Source organism: Coenobita brevimanus, chromosome 110 (assembly GCF_032717465.1).
Source record: "Coenobita brevimanus isolate Jiangsu-jjx chromosome 110, ASM3271746v2, whole genome shotgun sequence".
Lineage (NCBI taxonomy): Eukaryota > Metazoa > Arthropoda > Malacostraca > Decapoda > Coenobitidae > Coenobita > Coenobita brevimanus.
Window position 1 is genome coordinate 39,609,977 of NC_137063.1, and position 22,369 is coordinate 39,632,345.

A 22,369-nucleotide genomic window follows, 5' to 3' on the forward strand; every position below is an offset into this window, starting at 1 on the left:
AATCGCCGTCAGTCGACGGGACATCCTACGATGGATGTCTGTGCCAATAGCCGTCAGTCGACGAGAAATCTGGTGGAGGATGTGCCGTCAGTCGACGAGACATCCGATGGCGGACGACCATGCAAATAGCAGTCAGTTGACGAGACATCCGATGGCGGACGACCGTGCAAATAGCCGTCAGTCGACGGGATATCTGATGGCAGACGACCGTGCCAATAGCCGTCAGTCGACGGGACATCCGATGGCAGACGACCGTGCGAATAGCCGTTAGTTGACGGGACATCCGATGGCAGACGACCATGCGAATCGCCGTCAGTCGACGGGACATCCTACGATGGACGTCTGTGCCAATAGCCGTCAGTTGACGAGAAATCTGGTGGAGGATGTGCCGTCAGTCGACGAGACATCCGATGGCGGACGACCATGCAAATAGCAGTCAGTTGACGAGACATCCGATGGCGGACGACGGTGCAAATAGCCGTCAGTCGACGGGATATCTGATGGCAGACGACCGTGCCAATAGCCGTCAGTCGACGGGACATCCGATGGCAGACGACCGTGCGAATAGCCGTTAGTTGACGGGACATCCGATGGCAGACGACCATGCGAATCGCCCGTCAGTCGGCAAGACATCCGATGGCGGACGACCATGCAAATAGCCTTCAGTCGACGGGATATCTGATGGCAGACGACCGTGCAAATAGCCGTCAGTCGATGGGACATCCAATGGCAGACGACCATGCGAATAGCCGTTAGTTGACGGGACATCCGATGGTAGACGACCGTGCGAATAGCCGTTAGTTGACGGGACATCCGATGGCAGACGACCATGCGAATCGCCGTCAGTCGACGGGACATCCTACGATGGACGTCTGTGCCAATAGCCGTCAGTCGACGAGAAATCTGGTGGAGGATGTGCCGTCAGTCGACGAGACATCCGATGGCGGACGACCATGCAAATAGCAGTCAGTTGACGAGACATCCGATGGCGGACGACCGTGCAAATAGCCGTCAGTCGACGGGATATCTGATGGCAGACGACCGTGCCAATAGCCGTCAGTCGACGGGACATCCGATGGCAGACGACCATGCGAATAGACGTTAGTTGACGGGACATCCGTTGGCAGACGACCATGCGAATCGCCGTCAGTCGACGGGACATCCTACGATGGACGTCTGTGCCAATAGCCGTCAGTCGACGAGAAATCTGGTGGAGGATGTGCCGTCAGTCGACGAGACATCCGATGGCGGACGACCATGCAAATAGCAGTCAGTTGACGAGACATCCGATGGCGGACGACCGTGCAAATAGCCGTCAGTCGACGGGATATCTGATGGCAGACGACCGTGCCAATAGCCGTCAGTCGACGGGACATCCGATGGCAGACGACCGTGCGAATAGCCGTTAGTTGACGGGACATCCGATGGCAGACGACCATGCGAATCGCCGTCAGTCGACGGGACATCCTACGATGGACGTCTGTGCCAATAGCCGTCAGTTGACGAGAAATCTGGTGGAGGATGTGCCGTCAGTCGACGAGACATCCGATGGCGGACGACCATGCAAATAGCAGTCAGTTGACGAGACATCCGATGGCGGACGACGGTGCAAATAGCCGTCAGTCGACGGGATATCTGATGGCAGACGACCGTGCCAATAGCCGTCAGTCGACGGGACATCCGATGGCAGACGACCGTGCGAATAGCCGTTAGTTGACGGGACATCCGATGGCAGACGACCATGCGAATCGCCCGTCAGTCGGCAAGACATCCGATGGCGGACGACCATGCAAATAGCCTTCAGTCGACGGGATATCTGATGGCAGACGACCGTGCAAATAGCCGTCAGTCGATGGGACATCCAATGGCAGATGACCATGCGAACAGCCGTTAGTTGACGGGACATCCGATGGTAGACGACCGTGCGAATAGCCGTTAGTTGACGGGACATCCGATGGCAGACGACCATGCGAATCGCCGTCAGTCGACGGGACATCCTACGATGGACGTCTGTGCCAATAGCCGTCAGTCGACGAGAAATCTGGTGGAGGATGTGCCGTCAGTCGACGAGACATCCGATGGCGGACGACCATGCAAATAGCAGTCAGTTGACGAGACATCCGATGGCGGACGACCGTGCAAATAGCCGTCAGTCGACGGGATATCTGATGGCAGACGACCGTGCCAATAGCCGTCAGTCGACGGGACATCCGATGGCTGACGACCATGCGAATAGACGTTAGTTGACGGGACATCCGTTGGCAGACGACCGTGTGAATCGCCGTCAGTCGACGGGACATCCTACGATGGACGTCCACTCCCCGCTCTTTCACCTCCATGCTGTTAACAGGAGTGAGACACCGCCTAGGGTGGATACTATTGCATAGGAGATGGTTAGCCACCTCGAAATCCTATTTGTCTGATCCTTTTTATATTTTTCTTTTTTCCCTCCTTTAGACTGCATCGCTCCACGATCCTTTTTTGCCTTCCCGTCCCTCCCCGGTCTTGGCCTCCTCTGCGCTCCTCCATCCTTCGCCCCCTTCCCTTCCTCCCCCTCCCTCGCCGGTCTCGGCCTCCTCTTCACTCCTGGTTCCTTCGCCCCCATCACCTCCTTCCCCTCCCTCGCAGGTCTCGGCCTCCTCTGAGCTCCTCCATCATTCGCCCCCTTCCCTTCCTCCCCCTCCCTCGCCGGTCTCGGCCGCCTCTGCGCTCCAGGTTCCTTCGCCCCCATCACCTCCTTCCCCTCCCTCGCCGGTTTCGGCCTCCTATGCACTCCTCCATCCTTCGCCCCCTTCCCTTCCTTCCCCTCCCTCGCCGGTCTCGGCCGCCTCTGCGCTCCTCCATCCTTCGCCCCCTTCCCTTCCTCCCCCTCCCTCGCCGGTCTCGGCCTCCTCTTCACTCCGGGTTCCTTCGCCCCCATCACCTCCTTCCCCTCCCTCGCAGGTCTCGGCCTCCTCTTCACTCCGGGTTCCTTCGCCCCCATCACCTCCTTCCCCTCCCTTGCAGGTCTCGGCCTCCTATACGCTCCTCCATCCTTCGCCCCCTTCCCTTCCTCCCCCTCCCTCGCCGGTCTCGGCCTCCTTTGCGCTCCTCCATCCATTGCCCCCTTCCCTTCCTTCCCCTCCCTTGCCAGTCTCGGCCTCCTTTGCGCTCCTCCATCCTTCGCCCCCATCGCCTCCTTCCCCTCCCTCGCCGGTCTCGCCCTCCTCTGCGCTCCTCCATCCTTCGCCCCCTTCCCTTCCTCCCCTTCCCTCGCCGGTCTCGGCCGTCTCTGCGCTCCTCCATCCTTCGCCCGCTTCCCTTCCTCCCCCTCCCTCGCCGGTCCTGGCCCTTTCTGCGCTCCTCCATCCTTCGCCCCCTCCCCTTCCCTCGCGGGTCTCGGCCCTTTCTGCGCTCCTTCATCCTTTGCCCCCTTCCCCTCCTCCTTTTCCCTCGCTGGTTTCGTCCCTTTCTGCGCTCCTCCATCCTTCGCCCCCTTCCCCTCCTCCCCCTCCCTCGGTGATCTCGGCCCTTTCTGCGCTTCTCCATCCTTCGTCCCCTTCCTCTCCTCCCTCTCCCTCGCTGGTTTCGTCCCTTTCTGCGCTCCTCCATCCTTCGCCCCCTTCCTCTCCTCCCCCTCCCTCGCTGGTTTCGTCCCTTTCTGCGCTCCTCCATCCTTCGCCCCCTTCCCCTCCCTCGCCGGCCTCGGTTTCCTCTGCTCTCCTCCATCCTTCGGTCCCTTCCCTTCCTCTTCCTGACCCTTTCCTTTCTTCGTATCTTTTTCCTGCCCCTTTCCCTTCTTCTTCGTTTCCTTTTCCTTCTTTCCCTCTTTTTGTTTTCTAACAATCTCAAGCATCTTTCTCTCCTCTTCTATCCTTTTTCTCTCTTCCTCGTCCATTTCCTTCCTTTGTCTTCTCTCTTCTTCTTTTCTTTGCTTCTTATTCATATGACCTTTTTCCACATCCTTTTGTTTCCTCATCCGTTTTTGCTGCTGTCTTTTCTTCTCTCCGGGTCCTCCGCCATACCTATATTCACCCTTTTTTCCCGCTCCCCCTCCCCCTCTACCTCTTCCTGCTACACCTCCCCCTCTACCTCTTCCCCTTCCCATCTTTTGCATTAGACCTTTTCCGCCCCCTAACATCTTCTGCAGCATTCCGCCCCCTCCTTTCTTTTGCCCTCCTCCTCGTTTCTTTTGCCCTTCTGCCCCTCCTTTCTTTTGCCCTTCTGCCCCTCCTTTCTTTTGCCCTCCTGCTCCTCCTTTCTTTTGCTCCCCCGCCCCTCCTTTTTTCTCTCCTCCTCCCCCTCCTTTCTTTTCACCTTCTTTATCCTTTCCTTTATCTTCTTTTTTCTCCCCTTCTTTCTTGTCTTCTTCCTTTTTCTCTTTTCCCCCCTTCTCTCCCTTTCCCACTTTATCCTTTCCCTCCCCTTCTTTCTCTCCCTCCCCCTCCTTCTTTTCCTCCCCCTCCTTCTCTCCCTCATCCTCCTTCTTTCCCTCCCCCTCTTTCTCTCCCTCCCCTTCTTTCTCTCCCTCCCCCTCTTTCTTTCCCTCCCCCTCCTTCTCTCCCTCTCCTTCCTTCTCGCCCTCTTTCTCCTTCTCTCCCTCCCCTTCCTTCTCATCCTCTCCCTCCTTCTCTCCCTCTCCCTCCTTTTCGCCCTCCCCCTCCTTCTCTCCATCCCCCTCCCTTTCGCCCTCCCCTTCCCCTTCCCTCTCCCCTTCCCCTTCCCCTTCCCCTTCCCCTTCCCCTTCCCTCTCCCCTTCCCCTTCCCTCTCCCCTTCCCCTTCCCTCTCCCCTTCCCCTTCCCCTTCCCTCTCCCCTTCTCCTTCCCTCTCCCCTTCCCCTTCCCCTTCCCTCTCCCCTTCCCTCTCCCCTTCCCCTTCCCCTTCCCCTTCCCTCTCCCCTTCTCCTTCCCTCTCCCCTTCCCCTTCCCCTTCCCCTTCCCCTTCAGCTCCCCCTCCTTCTTCTCCTGCTCCCTCCCCTTCCCCTCCCTCCCCACCCGCATCCTCTCCCTCCCCCTCGCCGTAGTCCCCTCCCTCCCCACCCGCATCCCCTCCCTCCCCCTCGCCGTAGTCCCCTCCCTCCCCACCCGCTTCCCATCCCTCCCCCTCACCATAATCCCCTTCCTCCCCACCCTCCCCCTCGCCGTAGTCCCCTCCCTCCCCACCCTCCCCCTCGCCGTAGTCCCCTCCCTCCCCACCCTCCCCCTCGCCCTAGTCCCCTCCTTCCTCACCCTCGCCGTAGTCCCCTCCCTCCCCCCCCTCCCCCTCGCCGTAGTCCCCTCCCTCCCCACCGTCCCCCTCGCCGTAGTCTCCACCCTCCCTCTCGCCGTAGTCCCCTCCCTCCCCACCCTCGCCGTACTCCCCTCCCTCCCCACCCCCGTAGTCGTCCTCTCCCCCCTCGCCGTAGTCACCTCCCTCCCCACCCCCGTAGTCGTCCCCTCCCCCCTCGCCGTAGTCACCTCCCTCCTCACCGCCGTAGTCACCTCCCTCCCCATCCCCGTAGTCGTCTCCTCCCCCCTCGCCGTAGTCACCTCCCTCCCCACCACCGTAATCGTCCCCTCCCCCCTCGCCGTAGTCGTCCCCTCCACCCCCGTAGTCGTCCCCTCCCCCCTCGCCGTAGTCGTCCCCTCCACCCCCGTAGTCGTCTCCCCCACCCCCGTAGTCGTCCCCTCCCCCCTCGCCGTAGTCGTCCCCTCCCCCCTCGCCGTAGTCGTCCCCTCCCCCCTCGCCGTAGTCGTCCCCTCCCCCCTCGCCGTAGTCGTCCCCCCCACCCCCGTAGTCGTCCCCCCCACCCCCGTAGTCGTCCCCTCCACCCCCGTAGTCGTCCCCTCCGCCCCCGTAGTCGTCCCCTCCGCCCCCGCAGTCGTCTCCCCCACCCCCGTAGTCGTCTCCCCCAACCCCGTAGTCGTCTCCCCCAACCCCGTAGTCGTCCCCTCCGCCCCCGTAGTCGTCTCCCCCACCCCCGTACTCGTCCCCTACACCCCCGTAGTCGTCCCTTCCACCCCCGTAGTCGTCTCCCCCACCCCCGTAGTCGTCTCCCCCACCTCCGTAGTCGTCCCCTCCACCCCCGTAGTCGTCTCCCCCACCCCCGTAGTCGTCTCCCCCACCTCCGTAGTCGTCCCCTCCACCCCCGTAATCGTCCCCGGCCCCGTAGTCGTCCCCTCCACCCCCGTAATCGTCCCCGGCCCCGTAGTCGTCTCCCCCACCCCCGTAGTCGTCTCCCCCACCTCCGTAGTCGTCCCCACCACCCCCGTAGTCGTCTCGGCCACCAGCGTAGTCGTCTCCCCCACCTCCGTAGTCGTCCCCTCCACCCCCGTAATCGTCCCCGGCCCCGTAGTCGTCCCCACCACCACCGTAGTCGTCTCCCCCACCCCCGTAGTCGTCTCCCCCACCTCCGTAGTCGTCCCCTCCACCCCCGTAATCGTCCCCGGCCCCGTAGTCGTCCCCTCCACCCCCGTAATCGTCCCCGGCCCCGTAGTCGTCTCCCCCACCCCCGTAGTCGTCTCCCCCACCCCCGTAGTCGTCCCCTCCACCCCCGTAGTCGTCCCCCCCACCCCCGTAGTCGTCTCCCTCACCCCCGTAGTCGTCCCCTCCACCCCCGTAGTCGTCCCCTCCACCCCCGTAGTCGTCTCCCCCACCCCCGTAGTCGTCTCCCCCACCCCCGTAGTCGTCTCCCCCACCCCCGTAGTCGTCTCCCCCACCTCCGTAGTCGTCCCCTCCACCCCCGTAATCGTCCCCGGCCCCGTAGTCGTCCCCTCCACCCCCGTAGTCGTCTCCCCCACCCCCGTAGTCGTCTCCCCCACCTCCGTAGTCGTCCCCTCCACCCCCGTAGTCGTCTCCCCCACCTCCGTAGTCGTCTCCCCCAACCCCGTAGTCGTCTCCCCCACCCCCGTAGTCGTCCCCTCCGCCCCCGTAGTCGTCTCCCCCACCCCCGTAGTCGTCCCCTACACCCCCGTAGTCGTCTCCCCCACCCCCGTAGTCGTCTCCCCCACCTCCGTAGTCGTCCCCTCCACCCCCGTAGTCGTCTCCCCCACCCCCGTAGTCGTCTCCCCCACCTCCGTAGTCGTCCCCTCCACCCCCGTAATCGTCCCCGGCCCCGTAATCGTCCCCTCCACCCCCGTAATCGTCCCCGGCCCCGTAGTCGTCTCCCCCACCCCCGTAGTCGTCTCCCCCACCTCCGTAGTCGTCCCCTCCACCCCCGTAGTCGTCTCCCCCACCCCCGTAGTCGTCTCCCCCACCTCCGTAGTCGTCCCCTCCACCCCCGTAATCGTCCCCGGCCCCGTAGTCGTCCTCTCCACCCCCGTAGTCGTCTCCCCCACCCCCGTAGTCGTCTCCCCCACCTCAGTAGTCGTCCCCTCCACCCGAGTATTCGTCCCCGGCCCCGTAGTCGTCCCCTCCACCCCCGTAATCGTCCCCGGCCCCGTAGTCGTCTCCCCCAACCCCGTAGTCGTCCCCTCCGCCCCCGTAGTCGTCTCCCTCACCCCCGTAGTCGTCCCCTCCACCCCCGTAGTCGTCCCCTCCACCCCCGTAGTCGTCTCCCCCACCCCCGTAGTCGTCTCCCCCACCCCCGTAGTCGTCTCCCCCACCCCCGTAGTCGTCCCCTCCACCCCCGTAATCGTCCCCGGCCCCGTAGTCGTCCCCTCCCCCCCCGTAATCGTCCCCGGCCCCGTAGTCGTCCCCTCCACCCCCGTACTCGTCCCCGGCCCCGTAGTCGTCTCCCCCACCCCCGTAGTCGTCCCCTCCACCCCCGTAGTCGTCCCCTCCACCCCCGTAATCGTCCCCGGCCCCGTAGTCGTCTCCCCCACCCCCGTAGTCGTCTCCCCCACCCCCGTAGTCGTCCCCTCCACCCCCGTAGTCGTCCCCTCCACCCCCGTAGTCGTCCCCTCCACCCCCGTAGTCGTCTCCCCCACCCCCGTAATCGTCCGGGGCCCCGTAGTCGTCCCCTCCACCCCCGTAGTCGTCTCCCCCAAAGTCCCCACCTCCGTAGTCGTCCCCTCCACCCCCGTAGTCGTCTCCCCCAAAGTCCCCACCCCCGTAGTCGTCCCCTCCACCCCCGTAGTCGTCTCCCCCAAAGTCCCCACCCCCGTAGTCGTCTCCCCCAAAGTCTCCACCCCCGTAGTCGTCTCCCCCAAAGTCCCCACCCCCGTAGTCGTCTCCCCCAAAGTCTCCACCCCCGTAGTCGTCTCCCCCAAAGTCCCCACCCCCGAAGTCCCCCTCCCCAAAGTCCCCCTCCCCGAAGTCCCCACCCCCGTAGTCGTCTCCCCCGAAGTCCCCCTCCCCAAAGTCCCCACCCCCGAAGTCCCCCTCTCCAAAGTCCCCACCCCCGAAGTCCCCCTCTCCAAAGTCCCCACCCCCGAAGTCCCCCTCCCCAAAGTCCCCACCCCCGAAGTCCCCACCCCCGAAGTCACCCAAATCATCGCCACCGAAATCCCCTCCACCGAAGTCACCAAAGTCCCCTCCCCCTCCCAGATCCCCGAAGTCTCCTCCAAAATCTCCCCCTCCTAGATCCCCGAAGTCTCCCCCTCCTCCCAGGTCCCCGAAGCCCCCCCCGAAACTCCCACCCCCCAGGTCCCCGAAACCCCCACCTATGTCCCCCCCTCCCCCAAAGTCCATTCCGCCCCCAAAGTCCCCTCCACCCCCCAAATCACCACCTCCGAAGTCGCTCATTCTTAATTTTTTTTTATTTACTTTTTGTTTTTCCTTTGAGAAACCTTGAGCTATCGGTTGAAAGAATCTCATAGTACGGTGTGTTGTCTGCGTGGAGGTGAAGTGGATGGTGGTGGTCGTTTTGGTGGAGCGGGTGGAAGAGAGGCGGTGGTGAGGTGGTAAGGGCTGCTTTGGAGGATGTTCATCTATCTATGTGGCTATCTACCTATAAAGCCTTAATCCCATAGGTGGAGTGGCCACAAACAAATTGCCTCCATGTTAACTTGTCCCTCGCCATTTTCCTGCCTTCCTCCAGCTCACACACCCCTCGCCCGTACATCTGTCTACTCCAGCTTCTTGTTGGCCAGAAACGCCAGCATCTCATTACCTGTTGATTAAGGCACGGTGTATCCCAGGTGTACTTACGATATTGATGATGAGGAGAGTCGCCTTCAAGTGGTGGCACCAATATAGCCATGTGACTACTGCTTCGTTACACAAGCGTTTTTCGAGTACGTCCCTATCCCCTGAAAGTAGGATAGTGAACTGCAGGAGAAAGGCAGTGTAAGCCTGGGGTTCACGGAATTCAGACGGTAACATTACAAATGACCCGCGTGGTAAAGCGAATATCCTTGCCAGTACAGTACAGTCAGGGCAAGTCCCACATTACCCTCTGTTCGCAGCATCGGTGGTCGACGAATAGTCATGAAGCAGCAGCCAGACCCCACATGTCTGGTAACTGTGAGTGGGAGGGAGGGTGGTCCGGGTAGGAGGGGTTGGAGAGTTGCTCACTTCACGGTATCAGTAGCCGATGGTAATGAATCCGACGTATTCTCAAAGTGCATAAGCGGTTTGTTGTTTGTATGGTGTCACACTGTTCTCTGTGTCTGTCTACATTACTGCGTATATAATAAATGTTTACTGTCAAAGCGATGCTTCTTTGCTATCGTTTTGTAATGTTCGATAGAAATAATAGAGATTGATCTTATAATTAAGACTTCCCATGTTATTCTGTCTAAAGGAAAACGAAAAGTCTGTTAATTGCTAATATAGATTTTACTGTTATTAGTTATTATTATTATTATTATTATTATTATACAATTTCGTAGACTGTAAGTTCGAGATTAATAATTACCGGTACTAGATTAATACTGGAAATGTTTGCAGTCGGATGTTTATAGTGGGATGGCAGGATAAATAATAAAAGAAACAAGAATTTACACACACACACACACACACACACACACACATATATATATATATATATATATATATATATATATATATATATATAGTACTGCTCTCGGTGTCTGCCCTTTCCTCTCCTCCATCCTTCTTTCCATCCATCCTCTTCTGTCTTTCTTTCCCTCATTCTTTCCATTCTTCTGCGTGCGGATGACTTTACACGCCCTCTTGTTTCTTTCATTCCTTCATTCTTTCCTCTTCCTTCTGCCTGTGGTTCTGCACTGAGTGACAAGCCAAATGGTTTCCTCTACACCAGGAAACCACTTACTACGCTGGGTGGTAACCATATAACCAAATTTTGGCGCCTGATGGTTCAGTGGGAAATAACGGTGCTCCAATCGGATTTAGCCGGTGAAGGTTTATATCCCAGGGGTGGTTGGGATTTATTGCTCACGTATTGCCACTCAGGGATGAGTGAGGCTGGTCACTCTCATTTAAAATGCCAGGACCAACTTGCCTAGCCTCGGGCTCCCATGCTCCTCATGGGGCAACGTAGGATTGGATGATGGATGGATCGATGGATATTATATCTATCTATGTATCTATCTATCTATCTGTCTATCTCTATATATCTGTATCTATCTGTCTATATATATCTATATCTATCTATCTATCTATATGTATATATATATATATATATATATATATATATATATATATATATATATATATATATATATATATATGTATATATATATATATATATATATATATATATATATATATATATATATATATATATATATATATATATATATATATAGATAGATAGATAGATAGATAGATATATATACACTGTATGTACACTGTGTGTACACTGTACATGCACTGTATATGCACTGTATATGGCTAGTGAGGGAGTGATCGCCCTTTACCTACACAGATCAAAAGCCCTCGGGAGCAGGGGGGTGGTTGCTTTCTCAGGCAGAGGAACTCCTTGAGAGTGAAATGGCTGGGAAGCATGCCGGCACGTGACTGGCTACAGCATAGCTGGGTCTTTCGGGTGTGGGCAATCAGGCAAGTTAGCTGCCTACTGCAACTGCAACACATTGGCGAGGTGTTCAGGAAGTTAGCCAAAGAAACCTTGATGGACTCTGAAAGAACAATAATGGCCCCCAGTCCCGTGCAGCCCTTAAATGGGCAGGGGGTGCTAAGAATCTCACGGTTGCCTCAATTACAATAGAATTCATTTGTTAATGCAAAAAATACAATTAAAATTGGTAACTGGAATGTGAGAACGCTAAATCATGACGGTAAAATCGATGAGTTAGTGAAGGTTTTTCAAAATTACGGACTTGATATTTGTGCTCTGACAGAAACTAGATTAACTGGAGTCGATAAGTTGGATTTGGAGGATGGTATACGTTTATTGATATCTGGCCGACAGGACGGAATGCATTATCAGGGAGTAGGATTGTTGCTGGGTTGTAAGGCAAATAAGGCTTTATGTGAGTGGGATCCTATAGATGAGCGATTGTTATACGTACGGTTTAAATCAAATCATGGCAACATCAGCCTGTTTGTGTGTTATGCACCTACTAATGATGCACTCGATGAAAGGAAAGACACATTTTATGAAAAGTTGCAAGAAGGAGTAGGAAGGGTACCTAGACATGATGTTTTGATCTGCGTTGGAGACTTTAATGCAGTAATGGGCTGTTCAAATGAGGGATTTGAGGCTTGTATGGGTAAGATGGGAGTTGGTAGTAGGATGAGTGAAAACGGAGTGAGGTTTGGAAGCTTCTGTCTAGCAAATGACTTAGTCATCGGGGGCACACTCTTTCAGAATTGCAATATACACAAGACAACTTGGGTGTCGCCGTGTGGAAAATATAAAAATCAGATTGATCACATCGCTATCAGTAGGAGGCATAGAAGTTCTCTGCTAGATGTTCATGTTAAACGGGGAGCGGATATTGGTAGTGACCATCAACTCAGCATTGCAAAAATAAGGTTTAAACTTAAAAATCAGAAGAAGGAAAAATCTGGTGTTGGTAGATACGATATTGTTAAGCTTAGAAGGGAAGGAGAAGAAAAGGAGGAATTCAGATTAGAATGCAGAAATAGGTTTTTGGTGTTGGAAACGTTGGAAGAGGGGGAGAGAAGTGTAGATGAGATGTGGGAGGATGTGAACAAAGTTTTGCATGAGACTGCTGAATGTACGATTGGAAGGAGACATAGATTCAGGAGAAAGAAATGGATATCAGAGGAAACGTTGGATATGATAAAAAAGAGAGGTGAGGCTAAATTGAGGAGTGAGATGCAATGCGTTGATGAACGAGAGATTGAATTAGCAAGAGCTGCGTACTGGAGTTTGAATTCAGAAGTAAGAAGGTTAGTTAGGAGAGATAAAAGAAGATGTGTGGATGTAAAGGCTGCAGAGACTGAAATCTTAATAAACAAAAATGATGGACAGAGTCAAAGAATAGCATATGAATCGATTAGAGAACTGAGTGGTAATGCAGGTAAACGCAAGGAAATACCAGTTAGAGACAGGGAAGGAAATTTATTAACCAAAGATGGAGATATTAAAAATAGATGGAAAGAGCATTTTGAGACAGTTCTTAATAGACCAATACCACCAGAAGAGGATATACCGTCTGCTCAGGAAGATTTAAATATAGAAACAGGAGAGTTGAGGCTTGCAGAAGTGAAGAAAGCAGTAAAACAGTTAAAGAATAATAAGGCACCATGGGAGGATGGTTTATTTCCGGAAATGTTTAAAGTGGAGGGGGATAGATTAATAATGATCTTGACCAAGCTATTCAATAAGATATGGGTGACGGGGTTACTACCATCAGTTTGGAAGAATGGTGTAATTGTTAAAGTTCCGAAGAAGGGAGACCTGAGTGAATGTGGTAATTGGAGGGGAATCTCTTTGTCACCGATAGCTTTGAAAGTTTTCAGTAGAGTGTTGTTAAATAGGTTGGAGCCGGTGGTTGAGGGTATTCTGAGGGATGAACAGGCTGGTTTTAGAAAGGGACGTGGTTGCAATGATCAGATCTTTATAGTTAGGCATTTGATGCAGCAAGTTAATGAAATGAGAGTACCGTTAAGTCTTTGTTTTGTTGATTTTGAAAAGGCTTTCGATAGTGTTTCGAGAGAGACTATGGGGAAGATCATGAGACATTATGGAATACCAGAGGAGTTTGTGAGGGTCATTATGAACATGCATGAGGACACATTTTGTAAAGTGATGGTTGATGGTTGTCTGAGTGATTCGTTTGAAGTCAAGTCCGGAGTAATTCAAGGTGGTGTTCTATCGCCTTTACTATTTATATTGGTCATTGATTACATTATGAAACGCGTTGGAACAGAAACCGGTGCTGGTATACTTTGGGGAGAGAACAGGAAACTTTTGGATTTAGATTATGCAGATGATATAGTTTTGATTTGTGATGGGCCAGAAGAGATGCAGAGAGTGTTGGACTGTTTGGTGAGTGAAGGTCGCAAGGTGGGTTTGGTTATTAATTGTGGAAAAACTGAAATAATCAATATGAATATGGAAAATGCGCAGGAATGTGTAATTGGAGGTATGGTTGTAAAGCAAGTTGATAGGTTTAAATATTTAGGTACTTATTTAGCCAAGGATGGTTCTTTGAACTTTGAATTCGAGGAAAGGTTAAAGAAGGCTAATCAGGCAATGGGAATGCTTAAAAATATTTGGAATAATAACAATTTTTCTGTGCATACAAAAATCAAACTTTATAAGGTAATGGTTAGGAGTATCTTAATTTATGGACACGAGTCTTGGTACAGCACAGTGACTATGGAAAATAAATTCTTGGTGTTTGAAAATAAAGCACTTAGAAGAATATTAGGAGTTAAGTGGTGGGAAAGGATACCAAATAGTAGAATTAGAGAAATAACGGGAGTGCAGCCGATCGATGAATATGTTAGATTCTCACGATGGAAGTGGCTAGGACATGTGTATAGGAGACAGGGAATAGTACGAGGTACACCAGGGTGGGTGGCACTTGGTAGGAGAGGTAGAGGAAGGCCAAAAGAGACGTGGGTGAGGACAATGAGACGGGAAGCTGGAGATGAGTGTTGGGGAGATCTTGAGGAGTTAGCACAAGATAGGATGTGGTGGTGTGAGTTCATCGAGGCCCTATGCATCCCCGAGGGTGCCACAGGAAATGATTGATTGATTGATATTATGTGAGGAAGAAGGAATCAAGGGCCGCGAGCCTGCAAAATTGCTCCTTCCAAAAGAAAAACAAAATACAAGAGAGAAGGGGTTATTTTAAACTATATCTAACTCCTCTCGTTTGAGAAGTCTCTTCTGAAATGAACTAAATTATCTGGTGGTAGCAAGAAAATAGAAAAATCTAAATGCAGCAAAATACGTCATCGGACTGCATGGGTTAAGGCATCGTGCGCTCCCCAGCATCATTAACAAGGGTGACTGTGGAGAGGAGCGAAGGTTCCACTAGTTAACATCGTAAAAAAAAAAAAAAAAAAAAAAAAAACATGAATGTGGAAGCAGCTCTTTGTGTTGGGTGCGATCACTTATGACTGTAAAAACTGTGCATGAACTGACGAAGGACATGATATTCTTTTCCATACGGTGAGTGTGACGTCCTTTTCCTCTTCTTGTCCCCAGGCAGTTTCATTTTGCTTACGAGTAACTTTCCGAATTAAAGGAGTTAGGTCAGGCCTTTCAGTAACATAGTCAGTATATGTGGACTCTCCGAAACAAGGCATAATCCTCTAAACGCTGCAAAAAAGAAGAAAAATAATAATATATAAATAAAAAAAATAAAAAACTAGACACCAAAATCATGGAATTAACATATTATCCAGACAATGAACGTACTCCTCAATACTGTATACTGACTAAAGTTAGACAATTTTATTCTGCAACGGGAAGACCCTCACAACATTTAAAAGGGGTGGCTCCTTCACTCCGGTGATGTATAATTTATTAATAAATTCTTGCTATGTCCACACAGTTCATCCAGCAAGGGTAAGACTTTTTGAACTGAAAGAGTTACATACAACCTTCATTTTTCCTTTCCCTACTGCATTGCTCTACTTACCTTCATAAAAAAAAAAAAGCCCGGTACCATCAATAATAGAAAATAAAGGACATCCTCAGTGTAAATTATCATCATACTACGGAAATCATCAGCTGTTTGATGCCGAGTGGGTTATTATTAAATGAAACAAAGAGGAAGAGGTAAAGAAAAACAGTCAAACATACACCGTGCGCTGAGTGGTGAAGGTCTTGTCGAGAAAGGCAATGGCAACGTAGGACAAATAAGCAGTATGCAAACGAATCTCATAAGAGCGTCGCTACCACTCAAAGCCAACCCGGCTTATGACATACACAGGACTACCGGAAACAGAATAGCAGATCGGTTCACACACACGCACGCACGCAAACACATGCACGCATACACACACACACATATGAAGGCATACACACACATGCACGCACACACAGACGTACAGACAAGTGCAAGTAAACATGCACTCAAACACACCCACAAGGACGCATGCATGCATACAGACAGAAAGACAGACAAAAAGACAAATGCGCACATACGCACAGGACACACACACACACACACACACACACACACACACACACACACACACCAAAACCAGGGCATATGGATGAGATGCATAATTCAACGTACTTTCAACTAACGCACAATCAGGGGAGTGGAGAGGAGAGGGAATGGAAGAGAACGGGACGGGGAATGGAGAGGAGAGGATGTAAGAGGAGGGGAGTGAAACAAGGAAGAATGGGACGAGGGGATGGGATGGGACAAGAGGGGATGGGAAGAGGAAGGCAGGGAGAGGTGTGGAAAGGATAGATGAGAAGGAGGAGGAGATGGGAGAGGTACGGGAAGCCAGAAGAGTAGGAAGGGGAGATAAAGGAAGGGAGAGGAGGAAGAGGGGAAGATAAAGTGGCGAGGAGGAAAGTAAAGGGTAGAAGTGGGAAGGGGAGAGAGGAAGGGTGGGCGAAAATGGAGAGAGAAGAGAAGTGGAAGAGTGAAGGGGGAGAGGGAAAAGTAGGAGAGTGGTGTGGAGAGGAGAGAAGTGAAAGAGTGTGGAGTGGAGGAGTGAAGGCGGGAGGGAAGAAGAAAGGGAGTGACGGGGTGAGGGAAGAAGAAAGGGAGTAACGGGTGGAAGGGAAAAGGAATGGGAGTCAGGGGTAAGATGGAAGAGGAGCGGGATAGTTAGTGAGAATGCTTCAGGAAAAGTGCCCCTCTGATCAACTTCCCTGTTATATAGTTTTCACTGGGAATTATAAGTGCCTTTAATGATGTCTTTTAGTCAACCATTCCCCAGTACTATTACTTCCTTATTTACGATGACGTCTGCTTTTTATAGCATTGTAGCTGCCTTCAGACAATTGCAAGCAATCATCGAAAACCTCTTTATTGACGAAATTTGACATGGCCTTCATTAACCCCTTCAATAACAGGCAGCTTTCTTATGTTGAATAAAATCACCTGGAGAGAGCTATAGTAAACTAAAATAAGGCGCCACTGTACCAAGAAGATTAATGTTCATGTGACATAACCCCCTACACTACCAGGGTCTGCCAAAGATGTATGACTGTCTGCCCGAAGTGTGAGCAAAACGAAAACCGAGTCACTGAAGTTATTGTATTGAATTACTAAATCTTTTCTCAAGGTACACAAAGAACACCTTTGATAGCCACACCCATCCCAACCGTATCTATCACCTGAATACAACAGGTGTCTTTTGTTTGTGGACACACCTCGAAGACACACCAAACACACCTCAGATCCACACCATACGTACGCCAATAAATATCTACGGTTAAGACTTTTTATATTTCACACACAGACACTGACTGTCAGTGAGTGACGTATCACATGCAGCAACAAACTGATAATAAAAATATATCAGAAAGTATAAAAAAAACTTACGAGAATGCGGGACAAGGAGCAGTGTTCTCGAAAGTTTAATATACTTCGTGGTACCTTTTCCCTAGAGATTCAGCTTGCATATAACATCTTATTTTCCTTTAATATGATCTATATATTTTCATTCTGAACAGATATGAGTAACACTTACCTCTATGCTGTGGTGCAGTAAGAAAAACGGATTACTAAGGAAGCGACATTGCGAAATAACCTTACCCAATGAAAATATGACTCAAAAAGGTGTCCGAAAAATGTCCAGCATAAATTCATCCATCATCATCATCATCATCATCATCATCATCCTCAGTCTTTCTACACTCTGCCCTACTGCTCGTAATCTTTTCCATCCTAGTCAGCGGCCACAGCTGCTTATTTCATATTCTTGCTGCGTGCCTTTTCTTCTTTCCGTTATTAGGGAAAATCCTAACTTCTTCACTACGACGAGGTATCTACTGAGCGAAATAAATCCTGTACAAGATAAAAACGAAAAGACGACATAATACTGAAGGGCTAATTAAAGTCTGTTTCGAACTCATTTATTACGTGAGTGCTTATTCTAAATTCAATTAATACTTTGGAAGTAACAAGAAAAACATATACGTCACCTTTCTCGGGGAGTCAAAGTAGTTTCTAAACAGAGTACTTCCGTCTTAACTCTATGGTGATCAAAACTAACTCCTTCACAACAATGATGCCGTTTCTTTTACATCCTTATCACCCCCAACTGATTATTTTAAAGAAACGAAAAGGTTGGAAACAGTCTCCATTATCTCCCTCACTTCGATGACGGCAATTCTTTAAAATACCCGTTAATGTATTCAGTTTAGGCAGCGGTTACTTGCTTAAGGGATCCTCAAAGCTACTGATTTCCTTAAACTTACGATCGATTCCCGGACGTAACTTAAGACCTGTTATGTGAAGAAAAGTACAGAAGAGACAAGAATCTTCCGATGACTCTAGGATAACACAAATCTTAGCTACGCATAATTATTCTTGTAGGCTACTCTCGTTAAATAACAGCCTCTTCCTTTACTACAGCAGTCACCAAGTCTCTCTCTCTCTCTCTCACACACACACACACACACACACACACACACACACACACACACACACACACACCTGCCCTGATGATGATTAAACTGATCTCGACGGCTTGCAATTAATACCGATAGGGGTCCGGGGGCCAAAGCCACTATTTTATCGCAATGAGGTGAATGAGTGGATTAAATTGCACCAACACAAGTGATTGAACACAGGCAGGTGAGGCCAGTTCACTCTCATAACAATGTTTTCCCAGATCACACACCAGGCACGAACAATGAAATGAATCCAAATGCACAAATGAACAAATAAGCGAGACCTCAGGCCGGGTTTAACGCCTTCACTGCGATGACGTACTTTTTCCGCTTACTTATGCTAGCTTCAGACGATTTTACTCAAGTTAAAAGACATTTTTCGAACTGGAGGAGTTACATATAACTTCATTAGCCGCCTTCACCTCTCGACATCACTCAGAAGCTGAATGAAATTGTTTGGAGGCAGCGTGAATATATTAAATGTACGTTATCAGACTGAAGGTTTTAATGACACCCGCTCCTCGGGTTTGTTTTAACTCCCCGAATTCAATTATGCATTTCACATGTTATGTATTACTATCTTCAGACGATTTTATTCTGCAAAGGGAGGACCTCTTGTAATGATGGGGTAATGAAGGCTATATCTGTCTTCTCTAGTTCGAATGATGTGTCGAAGTTGAATACATCAAATGGAGATTAGGTGAACTGAAGCATGCGCCATCGGACTGATGGGAAAAGTAAAAGTTAAACATGCTATACATGCTGAAGATGGCAATATGACATGAAAAAGCAGCAGTAAGTCAGAGCGCATACCTCCAACGATGCCAATAAAATTTATGATCAACTACTGCAATTACTCTTTATCATGCGATACTTTTAGTCTCATACTGTTAATTCTACGGTCTTCGTCTGCTCTGTTAAGGTATAAAGTCTCAGAGAGTTTATACCTACGCTCACACCAATAAAATTTAGGATTAATTCCTGCATCCAGAACTGGATCCATCTCAAAATTTAATAAACTTTTCCTTGACTCTCAGCCCACCCATCCATCAGATTTCATTGAAGTCCGAGAAGAACTTTTTTGAGGTATCTTGTACATAAACAAACAAAACAGACAGACACGGGCGAATACATAATCACCATCCAATTTCTTTATCGGACTGAAGGGTTAATCCAATAAGTTTACATGCCACCCTGCGTGAATATGAAAGCATCAACACGGGATTATCAACAGCCCCGGGACACTCCAAACATCACAAGCACTGCTATTTACACAAGACTACTTAGCTTATGAGAGACTTTTCACTAACCACACTAAATACACACAAATCCCTCCTGAAGCTGAATAGAATCCCAAGAGATAACACAATTAAAACAGAAAATACGTCCTGGGATCGAAGCGAAAATCTAATCCACTTTGCGTTGTGTGAAAATGGCAGGATTGACGGGGTACATAATATTACCAGGCGCGGCGGACACTCCAATCATTACCATCATTGCCTACAGAACCCCCAACCCTACCCTTGCCTAGACCCGCTCCCAGTTTCACAATATGGCCGTCCCAGGGGTGTTACCAGGATAGATGGGGTACGTGGGGGATGGGATGGAGGACGTGGGAGGAGGAGGGGATGGGTGGAAGATGCAAAAGAGAGGGAATTATGTGAAGAGTGGAAGAGACTGGGTAGTACTGAATGTGAGAAGAAACAAAAGACAAGAGGGAAGGTGGATATGGAAGGGAACGTGTGTGTGTGAGGCAGAGTGAAGAATGACTGAAGATGTGGGAGGCAGAGGGAAACGGGGATGTATTTGGGAGAGAGGGAACAGATACACGGTTACACAGACACACAGACCTTACGGTTCTTTGTAGGTGATCCGGTTCTCATTTTACAACAATAAACTGCAAAGTGTACAACAAAGTGGAGAAATAAATGGAAGAAGAGGGAGGAGGAAATGGTATGACGGGGACAGAGAGTGTGGCAAGGGATGAGGAAAGTGACTGCAAGGGAGTGGGAGGAGGGATGAGAGAGGAAGATGGTATGTGGGATGCAGAGGGTAGTAGAGGGATGATGGAGGGAGACATTTGGCCTATGTGGAAGGAAAAGAGAGGAAGTAAGGTACGCTGGACGAGGAGAGAGAGAGAGAGAGAGAGGGGGGGGACAGACAGACAGACAGACAGACAGATAGACAGACAGACAGACAGAGAAAAGGGACGACAGAGAACTTAGGAGAAGAGTGGTTACAGCATGCAAGACGAAGGAGAAGAGTAGGTGAGATGAAGTAAGAGAAATAAAGCGTAAGGACACAGTATGTGGTTGGGAGAGAAATGAGGCTGAGAATATGGGACGGAGGAAAACTGTGGGGGAAGTGGGAAGGAAAAAAAAAAGGTAGGATGTGGAAGTGAAAGAGAAGAAGGAATATCCAGTATTACGGAGGAAAAGGGAAGAAGTATAGCGCACAACAAGAAAAGGGTGGAAGTACGGAACATGAGGAAGAATGAGGAAGAAGGAAGAAGGAATGTACGTGGAAGGAGGAAGAGGGATAAGATAGAGAATGCACCAGAGAGATACAAATGAGATGCAGAATGTGGATGAGGATGGGGAAAGGTGTTTGAAAGGGAGCAGGAGGGTGATAAAGAGAAAAGGTGGGAATATGTGAGAAAGTAAGAAAGTAGAAAGAAGCGTGAAGGAGTGAGATGGAGGAGAGTGTGTGGGAAGAGAAGGGATATGGGATAAAGAATGCAGGAGACGACATTGAGTTTGTGGAACGGAGAGAGAGAGAGAGAGAGAGAGAGAGAGAGAGAGAGAGAGAGACAGAGACAGAGACAGAGAGGAGAAGGGAAGAGAAGAAGAGAAGAGAAGAGATGAGGCGAAGAGGAGCACAAAGGAGGGAGGGAAGATGAACAGAATGAAGAGAGAGAGAGAGAGAGAGAGAGAGAGAGAGAGAGAGAGAGAGAGAGAGAGAGGGGGGGGGGGAGCAAGCTGAATTATGAGAGTATAAAAGGAAAGAAGAAAAGAATACAGAAACGACGAACAGGGAAGCGTAGAAACAAACTAATAAGGGAGTGGATGGGACGGAAAGAAAAGAGAAGGGAAACAAGAGACGAAAAGACGTGAGAAGAAAGAAAGAATGGGAAAATAAGGGAAAGGATAGGATGGGAAGAGGAGAGACGGGAATGTGGTAAGAGAAGAAGAGATAATAGATAAATAAGCGGAAGTAAGGGAAAGGATAAAAAAGGAGAAAGGAAAAGAGAAACGAAAAGAAGAGAGAATAGAGTCAACAAGCGGAAGGTATGGGTAGATAAGGAAGAGGAAGGGGAAGAGAGAACAAAAATATAAATAATGGTCGAATAAGAACAATTCCTGAAGGAATGTGGAGGTAATGTATTAATCCTCTGACGGCTATAAAAATACAAAGCAGCGTAATCTTCCCACCACCAGACGATTTTACTCAGCTTGAGAGTGGCTTCGCGTCTCTCTCTCTCTCTCTCTCTCTCTCTCTCTCTCTCTCTCTCTCTCTCTCTCTCTCTCTCTCTCTCTCAGGGTAAAAACTAGTCTCCGTAACATCTTCATTATGAGAGAACTTATACCTTTTCCATCCAATGACACATTTTCTGGACGATTTTATGCAGCCCAGAAAATGACCTCTTGTACTGAAGGGGTAAATCTCCAGTTCAAAAACGTCTCTGAAGCTTAACAAAACCGTCTTCAAGTAGCAAAAACAGTGGAAAACGCGTCAAGGACTGAAGGGTTAATATTCTTGCTACCACCTGCTGATCTTTTTGCGTTTGGAGTGGCCTCTCGTCGTCAAGGGATAACCTGTCAAATAAAACACACACACACACACACACACACACACACACACACACACACACACACACACACACACAAAGGAAAGATGGAAAGGACGAAGGCAGAAATAAAATTGAAGAAGGTGGAGAAAAATGTTCAGAAGAAAAGACGAACAAAGGAGTGACCAAGGGAGGAAGAGAGGAAAAGAAAAAGGATAAAAAAAAAATGCAGCTTAGAGGAAGAGATGCAAGGAGTGACAGGAAGGGAGGAAAGAGGGGGAACAACACCAGTAAGAAATAGGAAAGAAACACAACCGTGAGAAAGGAGTGGGGAGACGAAAAAAGGAGGAGGAAGGGCGACATAAAAGAAAAGCACAAAAGAAATAGAATATACTAGAAAAACAAAAATGACAAGAAAAGAAAAAGGAGTTAAACCCTTTACTACGAGGCTGAATATAATCGTCTGTCGGAAGCAAAAGAATAAAAGAGAAAAATCGTCACATTGAAGAAGCTAACACACTCAGGTTCCTTTAACTCAATCTCAGCTGATAAAATCGTCTGGTTTTAGATGGAACACGAGAAAGCAAGAGTTGTCCCGACATGAGAGGATTTATAGTACCTGTATTAACACTCTTAGGCTCGCATGACTCACTCTCAGCTGAATAAAATCGTCTGGTTTTAGCTGGAATCAAATAAGAGAAGAGAGTAGATGTGGTTCATTAATCTCACT